Here is a 7,736-nt window from a genome sequence, read left to right on the forward strand (position 1 = left end):
AAGTGCCTTAGCCACTATGCTACCAGAGCTCCATATTAAGCATAACAGAACTAATATCCCCCATAGTAGTGATGCCTAAGTATCTTGAAGTATAATACAGCAACAAATAATGTATTGACATACAGAAATTGAGAAGTTTGATTTTTTTTGGTTGTACTAAAAAAAATAACACATTACCTTTTGTCCAGAGTTGAGTGTCTGGCCAATTCCTTTCCCTTAGACCCAAGTGGATTGAATGTAATTCACCAGAAAATCTGTGTTCTAATTAAAGAGATATATATGTCACATTAAATTAGGTGAATGATTTTTTTAAAAAAAGGAAAAATCACTATGGCATTATAGCCTCTTCTGCCTTGTGGGCTTAATGTCAGAATCACAGCAAGAAGATTCAGTTTTTCTGTTTCTCTGCCTAGTTCATTCAACAATTTTTTTCTTTAATAGCAGACCTTCTTATTTAAAAAATGTAGATTTCTGTGTATCAAAGCACCACAGACTTAAATTTCTACATTTCTCAACAGTGGAATTGTTTTCAACCCTGCTTTGCTAATTTAGTGTCCATTTTGTGGAAAGAGTATTTTTGCTATGCAACATTGTATGGAATTTTCAATCTTAAATCATCTTTTCTGCATGCTGTAACAGAAGGAGTTTTGCCCAGAACTTGAGTCAGTTGAGTGCTGACTGAATAACTTTACGTAAATCTGTTTATTTTCTTTGAATCTTGCTTTTCTCATCTATAAAAGAGGAATGATAAAATTATGTAGCTTACAAAACTGTTACAAAATAAAATGAGATCATCTATGTAACATTCTTTGTATTTATGAAATACTTTATAATTTGAAACTATGAAGTGAGATCTCTGTAGTAAGTACAATGTGTAATTTGATCTATTAAGCTATCTTATAAAAGTTATATTCTGTAACTAACAGCAACTTTTAACATCCATATATAATTTTATTCCTGAGATAATAGACTATCACATCTGGCCATTTGCATAGTAGAAACATAATTAATAGTAGTTAATAATTACTAAACTCTTTACTATGTTTCAGATGATGTGCTAAAACTTTTGCACGTGTTAACCAATTCTATCTTCAAAATAAGATCATGATTTTTATTGTCGCTATTTCACAGAGCAGAACATCAAAGTTTGAAGAGGTTAAGTAAATTATTCAGTTTAACACAGGAAATGAAGTAGTTAGCTGGTATTTGAATTGTGGTGTTCTGATTTCAGAACCCATTTTATACACCCCTCCTTAAAGCTAAATAAACAAACAAATGAATAAGCTTCACTTTTAAAAAATACTGCATTTAAACCAGAAATTGTTCTCTTATGCTATATAGTCCTTAGCTTGTAAGATATTCTTCCTGTCCCTAAAATCTTTAATACTTTAGTACACTATAACAGCACAAAATTCTGCCACCAGTTGGAAAAATCAATAGGGTTGAAAAAATATATAGGTAATAATAATAAATATGTGTGTGTGTGTGTGTATACACATAGTTCTTCAAACTCAACAAGTTAATTTCTACTCATAGCAACCCCCATTGGGTTTCCAAGGTTATAAATATTTAGAGAAGCAGACTGCTTCATCTTTCTTCCATGGAGTGGCTGGTGGGTTCAAAACACCAACCTTTTAGTTAGCAGCCAAATGCCTTAATCACTACACCACCAGAGCTTCTTATATCATTCTTACTCTATGCTAAATGTTGTTCTAAGTGTTTTACATATATTAACTTATTTAATTTTCACAAAAAATCCTATGAATTAGACTATAATCCTCATCATCATTCTCCCTTCAGAGAAGATAACACTGAAGCACAGGGAGATGTCTTAGTTCTCTTACACTGCAATAATAGAAATAACACAAGTGGATAGCTTGAACCAACAGAAATTTATTATCTCACAATTTATGAAGCTAGAGGTCCAAATTCAGGGAGCCAGCTCTATGGGAAGGTTTTCTCTCTGTCAGTTCTCAGGCAAAGTACTTGTCTCCTTTCAACATCTGTGGGCCCAACATCCCTTAGAGATCTCCATGTGTCTTAGCATCAACCATTCTGTAGGTCTAGGAGGTTCTCAGCACAGAGTCCCCAAGTCCAGGGGACACACTTTGCTCCAGGCTCTTCTTTTTTGGTGGTAGTAAGTCCTTCCTTCTCTACTCACTTCTCTCTCCTTTTATCACGTGTAAGATAGGAGGTGCAACAGGCCACACCTCAGGGAAACAGACCTTACTTCTGATCAGGGCTATGACCTGAGTAAGGGTGCTGCACCCCTTTATAATCCCATTACAATTGGTTGGCTGATCACAACATGAGGGATGATCACATCACTACATAACTGCCAAATTACATCATTACATAACTACCAAACCACTGAGAATCATGGCCCAGTCAAGTTGACATATGTTTTAAGGGATGCAATTCAATCTATGGCGTTAAGCAACTTGCCCAATATCACATAGATAGTGAGTGGCAGACTGGTATTTTAACTTAGACAATGGAGTTTCAAAATTTATTTTCTTAACAGTTAGATATGCTGCAAGGAGACCTGATGGATCAATGGTTAACTCTAGACTGCTAACCCAAAAGTCAGCAGTTCAACCCCCCAGTAGCTCTGTGGCAGAAACCTGGATGTCTGATCCTACAAAGATTTCACCTAAGAGACCCTATAGTGCAGTTCTACCCTGTCACATAGGGTCACTACAAGTCAGAGTTGACCAATTACACACAAAAACATACCACTAGGTCTGATGGTAAAAGTCACCATATCATCTTTCTCATTTGAAAATCTGAAACTTTCTGCAATATTGGAAAAAAGTCTTTTTCTGCTAATCATGAAGTGAGATTTATTCTCTTAAGTATATCAGTATGTAGAGCTAAAGACTAGAGTTGCAACTGACAAGATCATCATAACATATACAGTTTGTGCCCAACTTTGCTCAAATTAAACTTCCAATGGTAATGCAATAACAAATAATGTGATACTGATCATGAATCCAGACATTATTTCATTTGACATGTGGTAACAATCAGCTTCAGGAGATCTGCACATAAATTAATGATCACAGTTCTGTAATAGGTTTAAGGACACCTTTCAAAAGAATGTCACAAGTAGAATTCTGAAAGGTGAGTCAGAGTTAACCTGATAATGGAGGAAAAAAAAAATGTGAACTGTGGACACTGAAGAGTGAACAGAGGAGGAAGGACATTGCAGGCCAAGTATAACATATATGAGGATAAAATAATATAAATTTTGTCTATGGGAAATGCCAATAAGTTTGACATGGTTCAGGACACTAAACAGGGAAGTGTTAGAAGATGAGGCTTAGAAGATGACAGAGCCCAAATCATAAAGATGCTTGTGTCTTCAGCTTGAGAGAGGTATTTATCTTGTGAATAACTTGAAGGATCATGGAGAAAGATTACTCCTACAGGAGGAAGGCAGCTAGAATGTGAGGTGGTAGAGAGTAGTTTTTTCAAAGAAGCCTGGGACCTAATTAGACAAGGTTCAAATCTCAGCTCTACCACTAGCTAACAGTATGATTTCAGGCAAATTACTATGTCTCAGTGATCTCAACTGTTAAATATAATAAAAGTAGCTACCTCACAGGGATTGTAAAGATTAAATATGTATTGCATATAATGCACTATGTATATGACACACTTGAAATGTGTTACCCATCTTAGCAACTAGAGGACTCATTGATTGGAGGGAGGAAGAGAAATCCAGATAGGCATAACTTTTGGAGGACTCTAATATTCTTAGTATACTTCTAATTTCCATTTATATGAAATCTTAGAAAGTGCATCTATGGCTGGAATCCACTATCTCAATTATATATTCTTTTGACTGTAGTAGTAACAAAAGTAGGGTCGCTGTGAGTCTGAATCAACTTGAAGGCACTGGGTTTTAGTTTTGATTATTAAGGAAACAATGCTGTTCCTTTATTTAACTCCGTAAGTCCACCTAAATTATTTCAAATAAAACAAATAACAAAGAATGCAGTCCCTGAAATCTTTTGGCAAGGTCTTTGTACAATAGTGTCCCTGACTTCAGTATCCCTCATAGAGACAACTAGGACATATGTGCTTCCACATCTCTGGTCAGTTGTCATCATTTTATTAGCTACCAATCCTTTACAATCTTACCCATAAAAAGGTTTTAAGTCTCAATCTGTTCTGTTCCTCTAATTGTCCATAATTAATTAAGCAAATTACTAATTGTTTGTGAGGCTAAGAAATAAGGAATAATAACCTGAACAAGAAAAATCTTGAGAAAATCTCCAAATGAGTTAAGAGCCCTTAACATAACACAAGATAGAGACTGTTATCATCTATTGTACCTTCTATAATTCACAGAATACTATCATTTATTTATATTTTCATTTAATAAACATTTATTGAGCACAATTTTATGTTAGGCACTGTGCTGAGACTATAAAAAGATTAATAAAACCTATATCATTGCTTGGTTTTCCTCAAGAATTCAAGCAAGAATATCCTAGATATTTGGAGCTACTGTATTCCTCCTAAATAGTGGCAATGTCACCTTTATTTGGGATACCTCTCAGGAACTCATAAAATTAATAGTCTAGGGCTCAAGATCTTTCTACTATCTTCATTGGGAGAAAGAGCATAGAATTTAAATATAGAAGAACTGGGCTTGACTCATACAGCTCTGCTGTATGGCTGTATGACCGTAACACAAATTTCCCAACTTCTGTGAATCTCAGATTCCTTCCAAGTTAACAATGTCACCCATGGTGAGGATCAAAGTAGATAATGGATGTAAAAGTATTAAGCAATCTACAAACCTAAGTCATGATTATTTTATTGATGAAATTTCAGGAGCATTCGTGTCAGACATCTGATCTCTGAACCAGAGACCTTCTATGGAACTGGTTGCTTATTTCCACTAGTGTGTCCAGGTTATTCAGTAAAATGTGGTCTCTCTGGAATGGTGCCAAAGCATCTATATTAGTTACAATGGCATGTCTGCTGCTAACAATATCCTTGGTGGTACTGTGGTTAAAGAGCCCACCAGCTACTCTGTGGGAGAAAGATGTGGAAGTCATAAAGATTTACAGCCTTGGAAACCCTAGGGAACATTACTACTCTGTCCTGTAGGGTTGCTGTGAGTCTGAATCAACTTGAAGGCAGTGGGTTTCAGTTTTGGTTATTAAAGAAACACTGCTGCTCCTTTATTTAACTCCATAAGTCCACCTAAATTATTTCAAATAGAACAAAAACAAACAATGCAGCTCCTGAAATCCTTTGGGATAGAGCTGTAGTATTAATTTTTTTGTCAGAAACGGGGATTTGTAAAGGAAGGAGATCAAACATTCAGGATCTCTTTCTTAATAGCAAGCTCTTTCCCATGGCAAGGTCTTTGTGCAATAGTGTCCCTGACTTCAGTATCCCTCATAGAGACAACTTGGACATATACACTTCCATATCTTTGCTCAGTTGTCATCATTTTATTAACTACCTATCCTTTACAATCTTACCCATAAAAAGGTTTTAAGTCTCAATCTGTTCTGTTCCTCTAATTGTCCATAATTAACTAAGCAAATTACTAATTGTTTGTGGGGCTAAGAGATAAGGAATAATAACCTGAACAAGAAAAATCTTGAAAAAATCTCCAAATGAATTAAGAGCCCTTAACATAACACAAGATAGAGGCTGTTATCATCTATTGGATCTTCTGTAACTCACAGAATACTATCACTTATTTATATTTTCATTTAATAAACATTTATTGAGCACAATTTTATGTTAGCCACTGTGCTGGGACTATAAAAAGATTTATAAAACCCAATTTCTCACATAGTAACACTCATTTTAGAGTATTAACTTTAAATGACCTCCCAAATTCCCCTTAGACTGGACCATTTCATGTGTAAAAATCCTGTGCTTACATTGATAAAAAGATTTTAGTAATCACTTTATGTTATTACACTCATTCAATCATTGGTGAAGCAGATAAGGTTCAGAGAAGAAATTGAATTATCTGGGTTTCTCCCTTAGTCTCCTTGTTACTTAGAACTAAATTTTAATTGAAATAATACTGATACACACTTGAAATTGTCATAAACTATTGTCTGAACAACTTAATTGAATTATTTGAAGAAATTTTGTAAAGGGAGTGAAGAATTTAAAGATCCTTCTTATTTTTAAGTATGATTTAGATCAATGAAAATTGTCCTTACCCTCTTCACTGGTTGTTAAAGTGGCATTCCATATAAGAAACTTACTCTGACAGGCTTCTTGAGGTTGGTCCCATGACATGGATTTGGACAACATGAGATCTTCTTAACTCAGTTAACCTTCCTGAGATAGAAATGTGGTCTCAACACTAAAAGAATGAGATCTGTATAATGATTCTTCCCTTATGTATGTACCATATTCCCTCTACTACAGGCTAAAGAAGTAGTCCTCAGTTTGTTCGTAACTCTGTCTCTTTTCTCCCTTATTCCTTTCTTGCCTTGCAAAGGTGAGCTGTTATGAGTTTAGAGCCATGTCATGATTTCTAACCTTGGTCTGCAAGAGCTTCTTTCTATGTCTGTGGCTGCCCAGCGGCAGAAACTGTCAGAAAGAAATCTTTATGCATCATCAGAACCCTAAGGGAAATGCTTGGCAGTGATTGAGTAGTAGCTGGAGAATATTATCAGGCAGGGAAAGTGTAAGTGGAATCCTCATTAAGTGTTTATTTATAAAATTATATTGAAAGCTACTTGGTAAGTAATTAGTTAATATGTATTCAAGCTATTGCCACAATTTACTCAAAGCGGGGGCAAGTGGTGGTGGTGGGGGGGGGATTATGCTCAGTATTACACCATTAAACTTCGAACCCAAAAACAAAATAGTTTATTTGCTTATAAAACTATTAAAATATTTTAATTCCTTTAATATTTGCTGAAGCTCAGTTGGATAAACAAAATGTTTAATTTGAATGCTCAGTCCCATTAGTACATGAATGAATTTCTAAGGAATTTAGATCAAAAGGTCTTAACCAGAGTTGAGGGTTACATCTCTGAAATCTAGTATATAATTTATCACTAAATTACAGTGTAAACTCTTAAATTTATATAAAATTCTGTGTTTGCCGCACTTTAGCACAACCACAATAACAGGAAAAAATACAGTAACCCAAATAGCATTCACTTTGGTTAGAGTGATTTTCTGGGGCACAAGGATTATCATGTTACAGCATAAAAGTACTTTTCTTTTGTTGTTGTTAACCTTTTATTTTTCTGTGAAGCTCTAGGTATAAATAAAGGGGCTTTTTAAGTAAGACTCGACGTTCTGTACTAGTGTAGAAAGAACCTGCCTCTCCTCCCTAGCTCCCAACCCACCTTCTCTTAGTTCCATGCTCCACCTTGAGAAACTCTCATGCAGAATGTGGACTCTACAACCACACATCCGGGCTCTGTCCACGTGCTTTACACACAGTACCCCTCAGCCATCCCTCCAGCTTAGAGTGCACATACCAGAGGTATGGTTTATCTTCAGAATGATATATCCAAAGAAGAGGCTAAAGAAGAACATAGAAGCAGGAGCAGGACATTTAAGAAAAGAACTCTAGAGCCCCAGACACCCATATAATATCAGTCACGTACAGTCAAGAGAGGAGCTCTGGTAGCACAGTGCCTAAGGCACTTGACTGCTAACCAGAAGGCTGGCAGTTCAAACCTACCAGCCACTCCTCAGAAGGAAGGTTGGGCAATCTACTTCCATAG

This window comes from Orycteropus afer, unplaced genomic scaffold (assembly GCF_000298275.1).
Source record: "Orycteropus afer afer isolate SDZICR_OR568_19922 unplaced genomic scaffold, OryAfe1.0 scaffold00844, whole genome shotgun sequence".
In the NCBI taxonomy this organism is placed as follows: Eukaryota; Metazoa; Chordata; class Mammalia; order Tubulidentata; family Orycteropodidae; genus Orycteropus; species Orycteropus afer.